The sequence below is a fragment of the Neovison vison genome, chromosome 6, assembly GCF_020171115.1.
Source record: "Neovison vison isolate M4711 chromosome 6, ASM_NN_V1, whole genome shotgun sequence".
Classification (NCBI taxonomy): Eukaryota; Metazoa; Chordata; class Mammalia; order Carnivora; family Mustelidae; genus Neogale; species Neogale vison.
In genome coordinates, this window is record NC_058096.1 from 81,473,449 (window position 1) to 81,492,746 (window position 19,298).

General features: G+C 41.1%; 1 protein-coding gene across 2 annotated transcripts in view; it reads left to right on the forward strand.

Annotated features, from left to right (window-relative positions):
- Positions 1 to 19,298, forward strand: part of KCNAB1 (potassium voltage-gated channel subfamily A regulatory beta subunit 1) — a 403,134-nt gene that overhangs the window by 23,135 nt on the left and 360,701 nt on the right. The gene's annotated exons all lie outside the window — the stretch shown is intronic.

Below are 19,298 nucleotides of genomic sequence, written 5' to 3' on the forward strand. Positions count from 1 at the left end.
AATAACCGTTGTCCCTGCTCCAGCCCAAACTCATACTTCACAGAGTGAGAATGTTTTTGCATGGACATGATGTCCCTGTGATTTCATTTTTCTATAATCCAAAGGTCTGTGTCCATGTAGTAGTTACTGTCCTAGTTTATCAGCTAATTTGATTAATAAAGCAATTTTCAAGGAAATGACTCCTTTCTGTGGAGAGCCACATAGTTCACATAGACTCTCTGTGCACTCTCTATGCAGGGTTCGGGCAGAAGAGGGATGAACTCTTCTGGGTTTACAAGGACTAGGAACATGGGACAGGCCACCCCATCATTCTTTGGAAGTGTAGCCTGAGAAGAATCTCACCACCTTTTCAAGAGAACTCATGACTCCTCATCCACCTGAATCTGTCTTCCATAAGAAGGAGCCACCTTCTCCCTCTGCCTCTTCACATTCTCTCATTTTCTTCTCTATGCTCTCCCTGACCCCGAGTGGTGACAGGGTGGTGATGTCTGAATATAGGTTAGATGCTATTTCATTAAAAAACATAGGTTTGAACTGTTTCATTAAAAAAAAATCTGTCTTTGCCTCTTTGTCACAAGATGGGTGGTATGACTGCGAACCCTTGGATGGACCTTCAGAGGGCATGCATTTTTCTCTCAAAAGTCCTGGTTTTAAATATCAACTAGACCTCTGCTGATGTCTGCCAAGGTTCAGATGAAGATATATTGTAGGACAGTGTTTTTCAAATAGTTTTGAAGAGAATCTATCTTTCCTCAGATAGGTAAAAGCAAAGTTGTTCTTGTTGGAGTTGGAGACCTGGAGGCCAACTGCATGAGGGAAGCAGTCATTCCCCAGCCTGGCTCCCAAAGCAGCCCTGCCAATCCCATATTCCCATGGTTTGAGAATACGGCTCCAAGGTGACTCTTCATTATGCCTTGGAGAAAAAAGCTCTGTGCCCTTGAGGATGCTAGGTCCTGTCACAGGGGCAGGCTCTTAGCAAGGGTAGGTGCCACTGGATCATACTAGGAAGAGGTGAGACTTAGAAGATTGCTGTTTCCAGATCAGACTTTGAGGAGAGATAAGTGCAGTTAAATGGAGAATTGGCCCCAGGAAATCGCCGAAGCTTTGACTTATGAGGAGCTTGTTTGACTCTATCCTCACTTCCTCCATTACTTTTCTCCCGTACCCCTCCCTCCAACTTGAAGCATGTCTCCTTTGTCCAGATTTCCATAGTAATTTGTCTATTCCTCCAAGACCCTAATAAGGGGGTCATCATCCTTCCAAAATTAGGGAGGGATTTTTAGGGAAGAAAATACAGGTTCTCTCGGTTCCCTCCAACTTGGATTTTGACCATGACTTCTTTTTTTCTTTTTAAGTTTTTTACTTTAATTCCAGTGTAGTGAACACGCAATGTAATATCAGTTTCATGTGTACAGTATAATTATTGAGCAATTCCATATATTACCCAGTGCTCATCACAAGTGCACTCCTTAAGCCCCTCACCTATTTCACCCAACACCCCCTGCCCTCCCCTCTAATAACCATGAGTTTGTTCTCTATAGTTAAGAGTATGTTTCTTGGTTTGTCTCTTTTTTTCTTTTTCATTTGTTTTGTTTCTTAAATCCCACATATGAGTGTAATCATATTGACTGTGACTCCTCCGCCTCCTCTTCTTCCTCCTCCTCCTCACCTCCCTTCTTCTTCTTCTTTGGGGTGTGTGTGTGTGTGCACGTGCGCGTGCATCTTTCTTTTTTTTTTAAATTAAATTCAACATGTAGTACATCATTAATTTCAGATGTAGATTTCAATAATTCATCAGTTGCATATAACACCCAGTGCTCATCACACCATGTGCCCTCCTTAATGCCCTTCACCCAGTTATCCCATACCTGCAACCACCTCCTCTCTAGCAGCCCTCAGTTTGTTTCTTGGAGTCAAGAGTCTTTCATGGTTTGTCTCCCTCTCTGATGACTTCCCATTCAGATTTCCCTCCCTTCCACATATGAGTGAAATGATATGAAAACTGTCTTTCTCTGATTGACTTATTTTGCTTATTATGGTATAATACCCTCCAGCTCCATCCACATCAGTGTAAATGGTATTAATCGTTTCTGATGGCTGAGTAGTATTCCATTGTATGTCTACAACTTCTTTATCCATTCATCTGTTGATGGACATCTCAGTTCTTTCCACAGTTTAGCTATTGTGGACATTGCTGCTATGAACATTGGGGTATAGGTGGCCCTTCAGATCATTACATTTGTATCTTTGAGATAAATACCTAAAAAAAATTAGTGTAATTTCTAAGTCTTAGGGTGACTCTATTTTTGACATCTTGAGGAACCTCCATATTGTTTTCCAGAGTGGCTGTACCAGTTTGCATTCCCACCAACAGTGTAAGAAAATTCCCCTTTTTCTGCATTCTTGCCAACATTTGTTGTTTCCTGACTTGTTAATTTTAGCCATTCTGACTGGTATGAGATCTCTCATTGTGGTTTTGATTTGTATTTCCCTGATGCTAAATGATGTAGAGCGTTTTTTCATGTGTCTGTTGGTTATTTGTAAATCTTTTTTGGAGAAATGACTGTTCATGTCTTCTGCCCATTTCTTGACTGGATTATATGATTTTGGGGTGTTGAGTTTGATAAGTTCTTTACAGATCTTGGATATTAACCCTGTATCTGATATGTCATTTGCAAATATCTTCTCCCATTCCATAGATTGCCTTTTAGTTTTGTTGACTGTTTCCTTTGCTGTACAGAAGATTTTTATCTTCATGAAGTCCCAATAGTTCATTTTTTGTCTTTGCTTCCCTTACCTTTGGAGACGTGTCTAGCAAGAAGTTGCTGTGGCAGAGGCAAAGAGGTTGCTGTCATGTTCTCCTTTTGGATTTTGATGGATTCCTATCTCACATTTAGGTCCTTCATCCATTTTGAGTTTATCTTTGTGTATGGTATAAGAAAATGGTCCTGTTTCATTCTTCTGCATGTGGCTGTCCAGTTTCCCAATATCATTTGTTGAGTAGACTGTTTTCCATTGGACATTCTTTCCTGCTTTGTCAAAGATTAGTTGACCAAAGAGTTGAGGGTCCATTTCTGGGTTTTCTATTCTGTTCCATTGATCTATGTGCCTGTTTTTGTGCCAGTACCATACTGGCTTGATGATTACAGCTTTGTAATATAGCTTGCAGTCCATCATTGTGATGCCCCCAGCTTTGGTTTTCCTTTTTAACATTCCTCTAGCTTTCCTCTAGCTGGGGTCTTTTCTAGTTCCATACAAATATTTTAGGATTATTTGTTTCAGCTCTGTGATAAATGTTGATGGTATTTTTTATAGGGATTGCACTGAATGTGTAGATTGCTCTGGGTATCATAGACATTTTCACAATATTTATTCTTCCAGTCCATGAACATGGAATGTTTTTCCATTTCTCTGTGTCTTCCTTAATTTCTTTCACAAGTGTTCTGTAGTTTTTAGAGTACAGCTCTTTTATCTCTTTGGTTAGGTTTATTCCTAGGTTGACTGTGACTTCTTAAAACTGGTATTAGGTGAGAAGGTGAATTTCATATTCTTACTTCCTTACCTTCACTTCCGTCCTCCACACCCCTCAAGCATGGCTATGTCAAAATACTTTGTTCAACCTGTCTTCTCTATTTTCTTTTTTTTTGAAAGGTATTATTTCATATGTGGTAGAAAGAGAATGGTCTTTGGAGTGAATCAGAACAGAGTTCAAATCCCAGCTCTTTTGGTCTACAAACTGTGTGATGTTAATCTGGCTGCGACATGTAAGTGTCTAGCACAGAGTAGGTGCTCACTAAATGTAAGTTCCCTTCCTGCTTAATCTATAGACTCTGTCATTCATCCTAGGGGCAAGGAATGAAAGCCCCTATGGCTGAAACATACAAAAGGATAAGATAGAATATATTAGAAGAATATAAGAATATCTTATGATAGAATAGAATATCTCTTAGAAGGAAAAAAAGGAATAAAAAAAATCCACAGTAATTCACAATCTGTGTAGGTTTTCATGCTGAGATTTAGAATTCTGAGAGGTCTGGAAGAGCCGGTAAGCTGTTTTCTCTTCCTAATTTGGTCAGATGCCATTGCAGCCTTCAGCCCAATACCAGCTGCTTGGGTCCCTCGATCATCTGTGAGAGAGCATTCTGTTGTGTTTCCATGGAGACTTGGTTTTATTTCTAACTGAGGGTGACCAGAAGAGGGAAAAAAAATCAGTAAATATACAAACACATGTATCAACTGAAAAGAAACTGGAGGAAATTGTTTGAACGTGGTGCAAAAAGTGCCAAGTTGCTGTGTAGATCCTTCTGTTGGCTTAGAATTTTCTGCAAAAATAGAAGGTTTTTGTAGAATCGTTTTATTAGTGTCTATAAAATAGTTACCCAGTGGGGTTCTTTAGTCATTTCTAAGAGGCTGCAAGTTAATTGTCTCTATTAGATGGCATTGAAATCGGAGCCAAAAAGTAAACCTGAGCTTAGGTCGAGGTTAAAGTCCACGGAGAGGTAGTTTTAAGGACAAAACATAAAAAATATCTATACTGAGTAAGGATGCAGCAAACACCCAGTTTTGAAGCAATTTTATATTTAGCCAGGAGGAACTAAATCAGATGTAAAATGAAGGTCTGATCCAGGGGTCAACAAACTTTTCCTGTAAAAGGCCAGATAGTAAATGTTTAGGCTCATTGGCCACATCCACCTTTATCATAACTACTGAACTGTGCTGTTGGAGGGTGAAAACGAATGAGCAGGTGCAATTGTATTCCAATAAAACTTTATTTATGGACACTGAGTTATGACACTGAGTTTTATGTAAGTTTCACATATCATAAATCCTCTTCCTTTTTCTCCTCCCAAACCATTAAAAATGTACAAGCCAATTATAACTTGAGAACCATACAAAGATAAGAGGCAGGGTGGATCTGGCCCACAGACCATAGTTTGCTGATCCCTGGTTTAGAACACAAAGTTGTCAGTTGCATAGTTGTGTTTCTTTTTGAAGCTCTTTAGTTCAAGAGATCCTTAAGGTACCCAAATGCATGTAATTCAGAAAGATAAAAAAAGAGAAGAAGAAATGAGTTCAAGGAGGATTGAGAGCAGGAAGGGAACATGTTGCCCTGGGAGGAGTGAGTCTGTCATGTGAAAGCCATGTGCTTGGACTGGATTTGGTGCTGTGTTTTCACAACATCAAATTGTGAAGAGGGAATGGAGCTCTTTACAGCAGTCATGGAGTCCTTGAGGTAGGTAGGGGTAGACCAGTTGATCAGTTTTGGCACATCTCTTTGTAATCTGGGGACCAGAGAGAAGTTCTTCTCATGGTTCTTCATTACTTAATTAATAACATCCTCAAAAATATCCTTACAGTAAACACAACAGTGATGTTCCTAGGGCTCTTTACTATGGAGTCCCTGATATGAATGGGTAGCACTGAGTCAAATACAGCTAAAGCAAGAAGGTGCCTAGCAGAAGAAAGGCCATTCGTTTAATAGAAACATCAGTTTGGGATTACTCGCATTTAAAAATTTCGCCAATAATGATGGTACAGATTTCATTATCTTTCACAGTAACAGAGCTTGTCCAGATTCATGGACTGAGGCAACTGTTTCTCAAATTAAAAAAAAAAAAAAGTTACATTATTTGCAAACCAAAAAGAACATTTCCAATGTTCTAGAGCTGAAGGTGGAGAAGGAGCACAGAAGAAGAAAAGGAGAGGCAGTGGAAAGTCTCAGAATTACTGACATGGGGCGGACCTTGGAGATAATCTCCAATTTCTGATCTTCCAGCTGAAGGGAATTGAGGTTGCAGTATCGAGTGACTAGCCCAAAGTTGCAGATCCAGCCAGCAACAAAGCCAGGACGAGAAACCCTGTCCCTTGGGATCCAGTCCTGTGCTTTCTCTATGCTCTCCATATTTATTCTCAGTCCCCCAGTTCCCACCCCACTCCATGCCCACTCACACATGCGCATATGCACACACGTGCCCACGTGTGCACGCACACTGCCTCCTGGGCATGCCGCGGCTCCAGCCACATTCAGCACCCTACTTTGGTCTGCTTTTCTGGGCACTTGTCCAGTTGCTCTCCTCTGCAACCTGATTCAGTCTTCTGTTCTGCACACTGACTCTCCACCCCTGTCCTGGACCACTGGGTCTCCGCTCAACGTAACTTTCCTTAACTAGAATGGAATTGCCTTGCCTCAGCAAATCCAACTCCCAGTCTTCTCTCTTACAACATGACCTATCTTTGCTCCACATAGGTGTGGATTGTTCATTGTGTGTTTGTGATGTGTGTCTTATTCTCAAAATTATGCCTTTGTTACCCTGAGGATCAGGACTAGGGCTTATGATATTTTGCAATCCTCCTATGCTTTGCATTTAGATAGTGCTCAGTACTGTGTATTGCTTGTTTGGGGCACAACCATTCAGATGTTGGGACGCAGAAAGAAAGACACTAAAGAGCAAGAAAGTAGGGACTTCCCTTTCCCCCACTAGTCGTGCTCTAACTCCATATTTACTTTTGTGTCTTAGACACAATATGTTACCTAACCTTGCTAATCCTCAGTTTCCTCAGTAAAATGGGCCCAGTACCCTCATAACACTGTTGTAAGAATTAAATGAAGTTGCAAATGTGCTTAGCTCCCTGCCTGCCAGAGGGGGAGACTACATTCTCTTGCTCCAGCCTCCTTCTCAGCTAGTCCTAGGAACCCATCATTTAGTTATCTTGCAGAATTTGAAAGGAAATATGTGTTACAATGTATCTAAAAAAGAGGGGCAGAAAATAAACACCTACAAATTGAAATTTGCACAGTTCTGAATATACCAGTCTACTTTCACGTTTGCTTTTATAAATCTGGAATCTGTCCTTAGGATCTATTGAGAAGAAAAAAAACCTTTTTTTTTCACCTTACACATGGCCTCCTAGTGAATCAGAATAACCTCATGAAGGATTGTAATAAATTACTCTCCAAATAGTGTTTATGAAGATAAAAATAATCTTTTATCAATCCATGTATTTCCATGCCTAGTATTGTGTCCAGAACAGAAATATCTGAAGCAGAGTACAATTAAAAAGCAAAAACTCCCACCAGCTCACATCAGCTTACCACATTGTCTGAGATTTTCTCTAGTTAGAGACCTCAGTTCTGTTAAAAACGGAAGTATATAACCTACTCTAGTAGGCAGCCCACCAAGGAGAAAACAAGATGTCAGGAAGGCCTGACCTGAAAACAGCATAGAAAGAAGTTTCTAGACCAAATAAAGAGGAAAGCTTGGGTATCAGAGCACAGGCATGGAGCTACCAGTTGATGCACAGGGACACAGGAGGGAAGGAATGGAGAAAGAGGCCAGGAAAGCCAGAGAGAAACCACACTCACCTGACGGCTTTCTCCAAGATGTTGGACAAAGCATCGGGGAGCACTCATTAACTGACAGAGTTTTCACTGGTCTGGTCTCTAAATGGAGTTCCTAAGGATAAGTAGGAGCTATTTTCACTCTGAAGACCTTTCCCTAGGTTCTCTGAGAGTGAGAAGGTGGTATTCTAGCTGCAGGATTTGAAAAGCCCCTTCTTTCTTCCCTGGCTTCCTTACCTATAAAATGAAAATAAACCCTTCTTCACAGGGTAATACTGTTCGTGCAAAGGCACAAATAGTAGGCACTCAGTAAGGACTATCCCCTTCTTGCCCTTTCTCCTTTTCATAATTTCCATAATACAGTGTGGAAATTGAATATTATTTTTATTCCCAGATTGAACTCACTCTCATCTTTCTAGCTACCCCCACCCCCCCCCAAAAAAAATCCCTTTGCAATGCATTCCCATGACCTACTTTTTTCATGGAGTGCTTGGCACACTTAAACCTGCTTGAAAAGTAGCTATGGCCATGACCGTGAAAATCAAAAGCCTAAAAAAAAAAAAAAAAGCTGCATATGCAGGATTTGTATTTTCTACATTAAAAAAAAAAAAAAAAAAAAGCCTTCATGATTTATTTTAGACTGGCCTAATTTGGGTCAGTCGCGAGGCCTGTGCTAATTTGCTCCGAGCCCTCTGACTGGATCTCCTGGCATCAACATTTCTGGAGGAACATCAGTATCATTGAGATGGTTCAGACTCAGAACCCGTGTGATTACTTGAAGTTGGAACAGGCTGCTGGTGAAGGGCCTTGAAGTCTTAGTGAAAGGGGCCTATTCAGAATGGAGTGGCATGTTTGTTTCCTATTGAATGTAACAGAAGTTCTAAAATAAGTACGTTTTATAAGTGTCAGTTTAGATAGAAAACGCTGAAAATTTAAGCAAAAGTGAGAGATCAGTGCCCCTTGGATTTGAAATATTATTTTCATTCTGTTTTTGAAATTTCCACTTGTGTTTTTTCAGGGGGAAATTTGCTTTGTTTATGTAGCTGAATGAAAACATTTGAAATTCGGAGCTCGAGAACAACACTGGGTTCTATGAACCCACGTTTTCTCATATGGAAATTGTTGACGATGGTTTTGTATGAGAAAAAATAAGCACTGAGACCTGGTTTTCCTAACCAAAGAACTACTTACTGTAGGTCAAACGTTTTCATGCAAGGGAAAAAAAAAATTCTGAAGTTCCCTGACGTGCCTGAGAATGCCACTAGGATGTGCTATTTCATAAAGAAAATTGAAGCCCTTGGGCTCCTGAATGGCAGCTAGCAGAAATCTTTAAACTTTGTCCAGAGAGTCCTAGACCAGAACTTAAATTCTAATCTGTATATTTTCCTTGATTGTGAAAATTAAGAAGCATCTTTTTTGATACCACATGGGCAATTTCCTATAGTGAGAAAAAATAATTTATAGCCAGAGTATTCTCAGGATTTTGAGAAGACCTGATCTACAGCAGGCATGTGTTATTATAACCTATATAAGCTAGATATTACATAGGGCAAATTTCTGTGTCTGGGAGTTTCCAAACACAAGATTCTGAACCACACGACAGAACCCCGGGAGCAGGGGGTGGCTGGTGGAGAAAAGAAAGGCAGATGACTTAACCCATTGGCCTTGCTTTAGAGAATGTTCTGTTGACGTCTTTTGCAGGCACCTTGTTGTACAGTTGAGATAGAGCAGATGTAGGGAATCTGGAAAGAGAGTATTGTCAGGGTTGTTGGGGAGAAGGCTAGCTTAGAAGCCATGGTAGTTCTTAGAATCATGACCCCACAGGTCTGGCTTGGGGCCATATTAAGAAGTGAGGGAATGACGCCCTCTTTCCCATTGTATTGAAGGCTCATTTTCACTTATATGGGGGCACCTTTGCATACCAATTGCTTTAGCTTCTTTATAGTGATTCCTCGGCCTGTCCCTAGCTAGTTATCAACTGATGCACCCTAAGGTTTCAATTACATATTTTGTGATATATGCCAATGTCCAGGTGAAGATATGTTCTAGGTCTGTGTGTTTTAAACAATTATGAAACGAACTTTTTTTTTTTTTTTCCAGACAAGATAAAGCAGAGTTGTCCCAGTTTATATGGAGAACTTGGGGTGGTCTGTAAATATGTCACAGCCAAAGAAATGAACCTCTAATCATGGGAGTCCAGGAGCTATTTTTAGACAATCTACCTACTTCTTAAAACCAGATTGTTAACAGAACAAAACAAAAAAATTTTAATTTGAAAACAATTTCAATCTTATAGAAAACTTGTAAGAATAATACAAACAACTTTTTAGGCACTTTATTTTTTAACATATTGTTAAAGTTTTGCCCCATTTGCCTTAACCTATGCTCATGTTCTTATGTGCTTGATCCCTGCACTCCTCCTCCCCCACGTCCTATTTTCCAAGAGAAAAAAAAAACAAAAAAAAAACAGAGTGAATTTGAGGGTAAGTTACACATGCGATTTACGCCTTATATACCTCCCCATGCAAATACCAAACTTACATGATACTTTTACCTGATACTCCATCTGTGTTTCAATTTCAACAGCTGACACAGTGATGCCCTTTATGGCTCTTTCTTTTTCTTTTCTTTTCTTTTTTTTTTTCTCCACTAGTACTAGATCCAGTTCAGGCTGGAATTAAATTTAGCGCAGGGAGGAGGTCCGTGAGAGATGGGCCTTGACCATGTGCAGTGTCCGCTTGGGGTTGGGAGGTGGTGCTGTGGGGCCACGCGATTGCTGTGCTTGTCCCTCAGTCTCCTGGTTCTTGCTAAGGATTCTGTGTCAAAGACTGTGTCCTCCGCAGCCGCCCTGTAAGGGCCACAACATTTTCATCTTGAACTTGAGGTTCAAAGCTGAAGGGGACCCCAAAGCTGAAGGGGTCCTGTAGTCATGGACCTACAGGAATTCAGCCATCAGTGTTCTTCCGCTTGACACATCCGCTAGGGGGCGCGTACTGGTAGTGGGGCTATTGAGCTACCTGAAAGTGGGGGAGTAAGGCCCTCCAAGCACGCACGCGCAGAGTGAGAGCGCTGGCAGGATGGAGCCTGCGCGGTTGCCTCAGAACAACCAGCCCTGAATCAGGTATTGATGCTCCTGGGCAGTGGTATGGATTCTGATCGCAGGTCCCAGTGAGCCCACTGCGGGAGAGGCGGAGGCAGCTGAGCCGCCCAGCAGCCAGGGAAACACAGGTGCCCCATGGGGTAGGTGGAATATCTTCAGACAAGGAGTTTTGACTCAGTTGTCTTTAGTCTATTTTTCCCCTCGTGATATTCTTTTAATTGGTAAAGACAGGATGTTTTAAAAGTTCTGACAGTTGAGGAGTGTGGGTGTAGAATGTATAGCTCATTAGGGAGCTCAGCTCCGCGTTAGCATTGGAAGGGTTTGTAACAGGTCACTGCTTTTGAAATTTTACAGCACTCTATATAATTCGGCACGCGGTGACAACACATGATTTAGCTGGTGAGGCTTTCCAAAGGAGCTGTCGCTGCTCCTGAGATGACCATTGTATATGACTGGCACCTCTGTGCACAATTTCCCAAAAGCTTAATCCTCATTGTGACTTCTTTATAAGACTCATCAAATCAGTACCTCCTTCCTCTGTGTCTGGTTTCCCTCTTAGCGCTCCGATTTGTTTATTTCTGTATTGTCTGTCTCGTCTCCTGAAGTGTGAACTCCAGGACAGCGATCTTATCTGTATGGTTAATTGCTGTATCCCCAGAATCTAGTCCCTAGTGTAGAACTTGGTAAACATTTGCTGAGTAAATGAATCATTAAGCAGAATAATCACAAGTAAGCCTTCCTTCTTCACTGGCAGACAATTGACTGGATGATCAGGCACAAGGAATTGCTTCACCAGATTTTCCACCCATAGTCTCCTTGCCACTTACTTCCTACCTTTCTCTCATTACTAAAATCGTCACAGATGTCCTCATTGGAGATAGTGGTACTTAGGGACAGTGTTGTTCTCCTAAGAAATAGGTTAGATTTTAAGACGCTTTGAAGTTGCCTATCATATGCCATAAGCCCACTTTATTTTTATTTCTCCTCAGACATCCATCACTTTTCATTCATTTATTTACATCACTGCATTCATGAAACCTTCACTGTACTTTCTTCCAGAAAGTTCTCTGTGATGTCACTGTCCAGCCCTATCCACAGTGGTGTCCTGAGTTACAGAGACCAGACAAGACACTCATGGCCTTCACTCTGGGCATATTCCTTATTTCTACAAGATGGGGTGCTTATGTGCCAACATTATGGAACGATGGGTTTCTCCTTTTTCACTGCTTCCCACTGCGAGTCCCTCCCCTTCCTACTCCTTATCCGTCAAGCCCATCAGCTAGCCCTTTTTGGCTTACTCTTTTCCTGATCGTTTTTGGTTTCCATCTCCTTGCAAGAGGCACATCACCTCATTATAACAGCCAGGTGTCATCTCCCAAAAGATGGGAGACAGGTCTGCAGTGTCAGCCATCCTACTGGGATTCCTAGATGACTTGTCATCCTAAATACACGAAAGGAGTCTCTCTCTCTTCTCAGTGATTATGAATGATTGTGAGTTCTGATTAGACCTTCTTGTTTTTGGTGTAGATCAGACTTTCCCAGGAACAATTTAGCCTATAACCAAAGAACTCTGCACCTGACAATTAGCAGTTCTAGGATGGTACCTTGTGGTATCCTTATCTCATTGTGTCATTGAGTCGTTGTGAGGTTTCTCACTTGATTCTGGCCACACCGTTACTGGGACTGGGCCATAGCAACAGTAGGTTCACACTTTCCCATTCAAGGGGTTTAATTGCCTGCGGGAGACTGGATGAGATGCAGTAAGAATGGACAGAGTCCAGCTATCTTCTTTCAGTTCCTTCTTCACAACCATTTTCTAAGGACCTACCATTTTTTACTCCATATTCACCAGTTCTTGGTCTCTGAATGTCCTGGGTGGGTAAATATTTTTCCTTCTTATGTCTCATGACCCCTTTAGAATGTTGGGTGATCCAAAAACAGCGTCTTAGAATATGGAAAATCAGATTCATGCAGCCAAATTAACTCATCCTTTTTGTAACTCATCGGTGGCCCTCTTTTTATGAAGTTATCTTCTATGACCACTAATTGGTCTTCACTGTTTTGGGTGCTGTGTGTAATTTTGGTTGAACTATTCACCTATTTCCTCCCCAACATACACAGATTCATTCAAGAGCTATTCGTGAGTTCTCATCTGTTTTACACCCCATTCCAGGAGACACAGCAATGAACAAAACAGAACATTCTAGTTGGGATGAGGTAGACAATAAACTGTAACATTTCAGAAAGATAAGTCCTCTGTAGAAACCCAAATCAGGAAGGAGGATGAGTGTGTGTGTCAGCAGACAGATACAAATTTAAACGGTGTAGCCAGGGAAGGCCTCACTGAGAAGATGGTATTTGAAGGAGGTGAAAAGGACAATAACCTGGGTTTCTGGGAGGAAGAGTGCTCCAGACAGAGGGCACAGCATGTATAAAGAAAGGCCTAGAGTGAAAGTATATATATGCTTCACTAGAAAGACTCACAGAACTCAGCAAAAGATGATATTTACAGCTATAGTTTATGGCTGCAAAAAGATACAGATTAAAATCAGCAGTGAGGAAAGGGGCCTAGAGTGGAGTCCAGGAGAAACAGGCAGAGCTTCTGGTTGTCTTCTCCCAGTGGAGTTGTATGGAAAGCACTCCCCCCAACCCCCAGCAACAATGTGTGACAATACGCACAGAATATACTCAGCTAGGGCAGCTTATCCAAGACTTGACATCCAGACTTTTCACTGGAGATTGGCCAAATAGACAGACTGACCACCTGCGTGGTTGACCTTGGTGTTCAGCCCGTGTGGAGGATGAGCTGATTCCCAGTGGCCCAAGGTCCCCACTATAAACCACATATTTATCGTAGACCATCAGGCATGGCCCAAGGCTTCCAGTCAAACAAAGACACTCCTGTTGGGTAGAACATTCCAAGGGCATAGCGGTTACCTCCCAGGAGCCAGGGGCAAAGGGCCAATGCTTCCTTTGATCATGCTTAATACTTTTCTGCACAGAAGCCAAGTCATGCTGGTCTTTGTAGGTCATTTAAAAGATGTGGGCTTCTAAAACTGGTGCAGCCACTGTTGAAAATGGTGCAGAGATTCCTCAAAAATGTTAAAAATAGAACTACCCTCTAATCCAATAATTGAACTACTGGGTAGTCATCCCCAAAACACAAAAGCACAAATTCAAAGCAACACATGCACTCCTATGATTATTGCAGCATTATTTATCATAGCCAAATTATGGAAGCAACCCAGTTGTCCATCAATAGATGAATGGATAAAGAAGATGTGTGTGTTTCTCTGTGTGTGTGTGTATAATTTGTTATATTATTCAGCCATAAAAAGGAATGAAATTTTGCCATTTGCAATGACATGGATGGAACTAGAGAATATAATGTTAAATGAAATAAGTCAGAGAAAGACAAACACCATGTGATTTCACTCATATGTGAAATTTAAGAAACAAAACACATGAGCAAAGGATAAGAAAGAGAGAAAGACAAACCAAGAAACAGACTCTTATTTATACAGAACAAAGTGATGGTTTTCAGAGGGGAGGAAGCTGGGGAGATGTATGATATGGGTGATGGGGATTAAGGAGAGCAGTGGTGATGAGCATGGTGGTACATGGAGTCACTGGATCACTATATTGCACACCTGAAACTAATGTAACACAGCATGTTAACTATATTGGATTTAAAAAAAAATGTTGGCTTCTAGTTCCAGCGACATAAAAGATTTTGGAGAGTATTAAGCAGGAGAGTTACATGATTTATATCTGAACAGGGTCATCATGGAATGAATAACAGTATCACTCCTACAGCTAAGTTGGAGAATAGACTTAAAGTTAGAAGTAGGATTACTGATTAGCAAGTTATTGTCATAGTCCAGGCAAGAGGTAACAATAGCTTGACCCAGAGTGGAAATGGATTGATTTTAAGAGCAGAGTTAAGAGCATTACAAATTGGGTGTCATGCGTGATAAAAGGATATAATCCAAAGATAACTTCAAGTTTCTTGGTTTAGGAAATTGGGACAGTTCAATGAAATGAGTAGGATTTCAGTGGAGATCTTATGGGAAGAAGAATAGGAGTGTGGCTTGCAGACATGAGCCATCAAAACGCCTATTAAACCACAAAGGGAAAATGTCAAGTAGACAAGAGTCTGGAGTTCACAGGGAGTTCTGGGCTGGAGATTTATATTCAGAATATGAAGATATACATCTTGGAATCATCCATCTAGCTTGAGAGTATAAAGCAAAAGAGACTAAGGGTGAGCACTCAGAAAGGTAGGAGAGCCACGGAGAGTGTGGTGTCAGGAGCTAACTGAGGGGTGGGGGGATTGACTCTTAAATATTGCTGATGGGTCAAACAGGATGAGGATGAAGAGTAGACCATTGGAGTTGGGAACAGGTAGGTCACTATTAACCTTCGCAAGAGCAGAGAGATACTGACTTTCCTTTGTACACAGAGATCTACTTAATAGAAGAAAGCAAAGATCCATGTGCATATGTAGGAAAAATTTGAAAGTTAATTCTGAACTCCTAGTTAACTACCAACCACTGAGCAGCATCTCTGGATTTCCTCCTACCGGGAACATAGAGAAAAATATAAAAAACTGTAGCTGAAAACTTAAATTAGCCCAACTTGGGGCCAGACTATAGAAGGATTTTCTACCGATGATATTTATAAAGCCAGATTATTCAAAACAATGCTCAGAGAGTTATCCATGCTTGCCTCATGAACCAGAGCTTCTCGCTTCCAGAGGGGGAAGGTAAGGAGACACCATGCCCTTACCCTCTGACTTTGGTGCTCCCTTCATTTCCACATCTGGAGACTTCCCTTTCTTGGTTTTAAACTTGCGTATACATTTATTTTGTTACATTTTATTCAACAATTCTACTTGGATGGAGGGTATATGTGTATGTGGAATGTTCCATATCTTTTAAATCTTTCATATTGACTTCAAGTTCATTTTTTAAATCAGGACAAATAGATATTATACTTACAATCATAGTGGGCCCAATTGCTGTTTTTAAAAGCATTGCATAAAGAATAGAAGGAAAAACAACTAAATAGTAGCAGTTGTTTTTTTTAAGTTAAAAGAATGTGGACAGTTTTTTTTCCCCTTCCTCTATTCCCAATTTCCAAATGTGTGTGAGTTACTATAATAAAAGGGAGGAAAATTGAAATTAAAATTAGGTTTAAAATATTTAAGATATATGCTTTTGAAGTTCTTTTTTTGTTGAGATACCTCAGATCCAAAACAAGCACTGGAATTCATCAGTCTGATTTCTAGTGAAGTTTACAGAAAAAGACTCTTACTCTGAATTTAACCTGAAGAAAAGTTGGGGCTTTTATGTAGGTAAGAAATCGAAATGCATTCTATTAAAATGCTTCTATCTTAAGGATAACCTTGAATAGCATAGACCATCTCTACCAGATGTATATATATTTATATATATATACATACATATATATTTTATATATATACATACATGTATATGTATGTATATATATTGCAAACAACAGAAAAACAAACCAGCTTAGGTAATAACCTGGCTGGTACACATAACTAAAAAGTCCAGAGGTAGGGGAAACTTCAGGAAAGGGTAGATTTAAGGTTCAACCATTGAGCCAGAATCTGGTCTCTCTGTCTACATCTGTGTCTCTTTCTGGCAACAGGGCCACTGTCAGCTCCATATGATGGGTCTGGGGCAGCTTCAAGCTCTTTTCTCAGCTTCAACATGGCTGACAAAATTCTCATTCACTTCCAGAAGGAAGAAAGAAAGAAGGAGATTTCTTCTCTGAGAATTTCCATCTTCTTATTGAGGCCCTTATTTGACTGGCCACTTCTGGACCACTGACCGCTTCTAGGCAATGGGAGATACTTACTGACTTCTATAGCTTGGGGCTCAACCCCTCCTCAGTTACCTGGCTGAGAAGGAAGAAGCAGAATACTCTTGATGGGAGATAAGGGGAGTAAGTTACCAGGAAGCAACCTACATATGTTGACTGTACTCTCTAATGATCACATCTGGAGGGAATGGATGTATCATGGCAAAGAACTCATGGTTGTAAAATTACAGTTGGTCAGTCATCTGAAAATTGAGAATGAGGCTACTCCACTATTAACCAGTCGGTGTGCTGTCTCCATTCCTTGGACTTTGGGTTTGATTCTTAGTTCTTTTCTTGATCTGAAATCCTCTGACTTTTCACATGTAGAGGATATTTTCCTCTATTAGTATACATCCCGAGTAGCTTATGCTACTTAATCACATGACTAAAATAAGCAGAAATCTCACTTAACTAAAGGTAAGAAGGAAAACACTGGCTTTAAATGCTATTTAATTTGGCATGGAAAGTAATGTATTTTTAATAAGGAACACATTAAAAACTCATAAAGTGTTTTATTTATAAGGTGGTTAGCCTCCCCCTCCATTGCCCTAGTAAATATAGTTAAGTTCCATCAACTGTGCAGTAAGTGCAATTACGCAAACGCCCTGTTTTGCTCTGTGTCTGATTGTAGTAGTTCTCCCTCCACACACACTCTGTATGCAAAGACTAAGTGCATAGGATTCTGGAACCTGAGGAGATATTAGAGATCATTTAATACCCCCCCTTTCCCTTGAGTAATTTTACAAGTAAGTTTTCTGAGGCTAGGAAGTTAAACAATCTGCTGTCACATAGATGTTTTGCCAAGTTCTGGTTAAGAATTTTTTAAAGAGGATTTTTTTTAAAAGATTTTATTTGTTTATTTGACAGACAGAGATCACAAGTAGACAGAGAGGCAGGCAGAGAGAGAGAGAGAGGGAAGCAGGCTCCCTGCTGAGCAGAGAGCCCGATGCGGGACTCGATCCCAGGACCCTGAGATCATGACCTGAGCCGAAGGCAGCGGCTTAACCCACTGAGCCACCCAGGTGCCCCTAAAGAGGATTTAAAAAAAAGATTTTATTTATGTGAGAGAGATAGTGAGAGAGAGCATGAGTGGGGAGAAGAGGGAGAGGCAATCTTCCCATGAGCAGGGAGCCTGATGTGGGATTCAATCCGAGGACCCCAGGATCATGACCCGAGCTGAAGGCAGACACTTAACTGAGCCACCCAGGTGCCCCTTTAGTTAAGAATTTAACCAGAGGCTTTTGATTTACCAGCTTACTCTTTACACAGAGTAACAGAGTAAGAGAGTAACAGAATTGTTCAAATTAACAAAGATTGACTGAATACCAGCTGTGCCCTGGGAAGTATGTCAGTCACTGAGCTCACAACAGGAGAGACGTGGTTCTTGGCTTTAAGTAACCCCAAGAGCAGTCCAGTAGCGGGAAGAACAAGGTCAATCAGATAGAGTTTGGCAGGATGCATGCAATATTGCTACTTAAGACCTAGCCATAATGTAGTAGAGCAAGTGAAAAATGCTACTTTGAGAGTCAGGGATGACTTTGAAGGGTTGGTGATTGATGTGCAGGGTTTTGTAAGATGAATAGGAGCTTGATGATCAGTCTGAGACTGTTAGAGCATTTAGTGTAAAGGGAATGGATATCTGAAGATCTAGAGATGATGGTTATAAAAACAAGTTTTGGAGACAGATAGGAATTGAATGCTGGTTCTAAAATCCTATGGGATTTTACTAATGAAAAAATAAAATAAATAAATAAAACTTCTATTTAAAAAATAAATAAATTCAGTAAACTGAATAGATGGCTTACACAGTTTCTTTATGCATTCGACACATCTATTTTTTCATTAGTAAAATCCCATAGGATTATGGAAAAGATTAAATAACATTATAACTACAAGGCACCTAACATAGTAGGAACCCAGGAGCAGGTGACTCCTCGTCTCTATTGTCCTCCTCTTTCTCTTCCCTCTTTGCTTCCCGCAAACCTTCTTGGTGAGGAGAAGAAGCATCTAAGAGGCAGGAATGGAAGATCATTGGAGGAACTGGTCATGAAAACTGTTGAAGGATTCTTGGGTAAGAAGCGATGATATTGGGGCACCTGGGTAGCTCAGTGGGTTAAAGCCTCTGCCTTCAGCTCAGGTCATGATCCCAGAGTCCTGGGATTGAGCCCCACATCGGGCTCTCTGGTCCGCAGGAAGCCTGCTTTCTCCTCTCTCTGCCTGCTTGTGATCTCTGTCTGTCAAATAAATAGATGAAATCTTAAAAAAAAAAAAAAAAGGCGATGAGATTCAATTTGTATCCTAAGAAGGTATTTGTGGAGAAGCGGTGCATAGGAAGCTAGAGAGCTAGTTGGCTAATGCAGGGGAGAGGCCTGCGCCCTGCCGTGATGGTAGTGGAACTGAAAGGAGAAGAAAGCACAGATGGAGTGATTTGGGAAGCTTCCTCGAGAGCAGGTTGCATGCAGGATACCTTCGCTTGCTGCATTCCAGTCTTCTTTTCCACTCGTACATCAGAGTTCCTGTAGTAGGAAAAATGCTCACTGATGTGGTAAGGTCCTGGGGTCTGGCCCTCCGGCTTCAGGAAGGAGGCAGAAGGACACAGCTGCCACAGCTGCCGTTGCCTTCAGCTCTTGTCTCAGAAGTGCTTCCGCAGAATCACTTAAATCATCCACATTCTCATTCACGTGAAAAGGCTCAGAAAGAGCCACTGCACTAGCAGATCTTTTTTCTCCTTCCTGACTTGAAATCAGCTCCTAAAGCCACGACACTCCTGAGGCAACTATGTCTTTACTGTAATTCGTTAGCGCACAATAACCTCAAATGCGTCACGTTCAAGCAGTTCCAGACTGTCCTGTAAGGTTGGCCAGGGCTTTTTGACGGACAGCGGCGGGTCCCAGGGTGTGCAGGGCTGTTCCCAGTGAGCGAGCCTTCACCCAACCCCTCAGAACAGCTGCATTACCTCCATCACTTACC